Raw genomic sequence first — 2,943 nt, forward strand, 5'->3', positions numbered from 1 at the left:
GGCAATCTTTATTTAATTATTTATTTATTTTTTTAGGGCCATACCCCATGGCATATGGAAGTTCTCAGGTTAGGAGTCAAATCAGAGTTGCATCTGCCAGCCTATGCCACAGCCACAGCAGCACATGATGCCAGCTGTGTCTGCGTCATTACACCACAGCTCACAGCAATGCCAGATCTGTAACACACTGAGAGAGGCCAGGGATCGAACCCACATCCTCATGGATACTAGTCAGGTTCGTTTCTGCTGAGCCACAACAAGAACTCCCTCTCTGGCAATCTTTAAAAGACCACCATGTTTTCAAACCTATCAAATCTATGAACCAGGAAGGTGCCTCTGAACTTATGTAAGGGCTTTAAAATATGGCTAAGAGATGCTCTTCCCTTCTTCCCAGCTGACTGAACGAAGCAAAACAACCCCAAACTGGGTTGACTCCAGAGCACTCCCATGGTTGCTGAGAAATATAAATTCTCTCAACAGTCTTCGAGGCCTGAGGACAGCAAGGGTCAGGTTGGCTAATTTTAATTATATTCTCTTAGCATGTCTTGAAGACCATAAATCTAAATGCCAATAAATTAATATATCATGCCGAAGGCCTTCCAGCCACAGCACTAAATCAACTATGCAGGGAGTGCCGTGTGGAATAGGGCAAACTCCCCGAAGCTCAAGCATTTCAATTTCACTGTATTAATTTGTCATTAAAGGGGCCCTCTAGTCCCAGTGTCTGTGTGTGTGACACGAACAGTGGTAATTTGCTGGGTATGAGTTCAGTCCATTGTACCCTTGGCTTCTGCACAGCTGTCTTCCCCCATACCCTCAAGGTGGGTGCCGAGGTAGCTTCAGAGGTGGAGTGGTCCTTTTGTGCAGGGATGCTCAGTTGGGCTGAACTAGGGATTTGGTCAGGCCCGGGGTCAGTGCAAGGCCACTGAGAAGTCAGATCTCATCTATACCACTTCCCCTGGAGGCCAGGATCCTGCTGTGCACACCCAACTCCGTGGCTCAATGGGTAATATGACGCCTGGGCCATGAAGGGCAGTTCAGTTCAAACGGTAGCTTGGTGGCCATTGGCTAAGCTTTGGTCACTACTAAGATCCAGGAGCAGTCCAGAAGCTGTTCCCCAAAGGCAGGAGATTATCCAAAGTTGGTAGCAGAGCCTTGCTCCCTAATCCTAAAGGCCTGTGATGTGATTCCCATTCAGGGATCCCACGAAGGCTCAGGACAATCAGCATCTCTGTCCACCAATGACCCTTCAAGCATGACTGATCCACTGGTTCACATGGCCCGAGTGGCAGACAGCTTGCAGGGCAGGCCTCTGTGTTCAGAACTCTACCCAAACCACTCTTTGAGTCACTCAGTAACTAAACTGGAGCCACAAGCCTTTGTTACCTCCAAACCCAGAGAAGCCCTGATAGGTCTGCACCTGTTCCCTGGTAGTAGGGGTGCTGGGTGGCCCAGTGTGTTCCTGCACTTTATCAGGGATGGCTCACCTTGTCCTAGATCACAGGTCCCCGTGACTATCCCTGAAGTGGGAGGGCCCGGATTCCTGGGAGATTTCTCTCTCACTTTCTAGTACATACATGTATTGTCAGTGTTTCTAGTGTAGCTACTGCGTCCTGCTCACTGGGCCAGTCAGCATAACGTAATCCATGTCACAGGCCAGCTCGTCCTGTGAGAGAGAAAGGGGACCAGGACTCTGGGACTAAGCTACAACATGGAGTGGACAGGTCACCACCCTGAGGGGGGCAGTGAGGGTACTGCTGTCCTTGCTGGCTGAAGGCAAGCTTCTTCTGGGGTCTTCATTATCATGGATGGAGTAAAGGCACTTTCCAGATCAAGCTGCACAGCAGGTACTGGAGGTATGTTCATTTGCTCAAGAAACACCACCCATCTGGTTCAACAGAGTCCTGGAGTCACGGGTTGGCTAAGGTGTGGTAATCCACCATCATTCCCCAGGGACCATCTTCACAGGTCACACAGGAGAGATGAATGGGGATGTGGCATCTTCCAGGCCTCAGTGGTTGCACCGGTCTCTGCAGTCCCTTGGGAAATGTGGTGTTGCCTCTGGTATACTAATGTCTGGGGCAGAGCTGTTTTGGTACTTCCATTTGGTGGTTCCCATAATAATAGCCTTCAGTCTGTGGGTCAGGAAAGCCAGGTGGGGATTCTCTTAAGCATCCTGCATCTGAGGAAGTAACCACAGGATGAGGCTGTGGACCTCTGAGATGAGCCTGAACTGAATGTCCATTGCTCATGTGACCACTGTGACTGGGGAGCCTCGGTAACATTTTGGGTGTCCTGGAGTGACTGTCAGGTTACAGCCAGTGCCCATTAATCCACTAAATTGTTTCAATTTCTCCAGGTCACAGTCACCCTGGTAAGTGGCCAGTGATCCCCATGGGAGGCTGGGAGAGAGATTAACAGTATACATTTTTGGTGGTACAGAGGGACCCTTTCTCAAGGCCACTGGATTCCCTGTCATTCAAGGACTCTAGGTATGTTGCCGGACTTGCTGGGGACTGGCTGATTGGGGGTACTTTCTCTTTGGGGTCCTTCCAAGGCAGACTGTTCATGAGGCCTTGTGTTCTTAACGCTTAGACATATCAGGCCAGAATTTAGCAGATGCCCATCGGCTGCTTTTCCAGAGGCACCGTGATCATAGGTCTGTGAGTCTGGCTCTTCTGTCGCTGCTTTGGCTCAAGTGGGTGTCCACTGTGGTCACTGGCTGGGCATCCGAAGTTGGCCCCCCAGTCTGCCTCTCACTTTCCTTCTCTCTCCTTCCTGCCTTGAGCTTGGGGCTGCAGCAACACTGCTGTGTGTGTCCTCCCTCCCTTTGTCAGGCCATCCAGTTCTGCTCTGTCCACCAGTCTCTGTGACCCCATGCTCCTTGGTCCCCACACTCTACCCCAGTGGGCAGTGCTTGCCTGCTCGTTTGCCTCTTCAGGC

The sequence above is a fragment of the Sus scrofa genome, chromosome 15 (genome assembly GCF_054392235.1).
Source record: "Sus scrofa isolate SSC_HxYL_T2T_F1_AM1 chromosome 15, Sscrofa_HxYL_maternal_Yorkshire_Landrace_v2.0, whole genome shotgun sequence".
NCBI lineage: Eukaryota > Metazoa > Chordata > Mammalia > Artiodactyla > Suidae > Sus > Sus scrofa.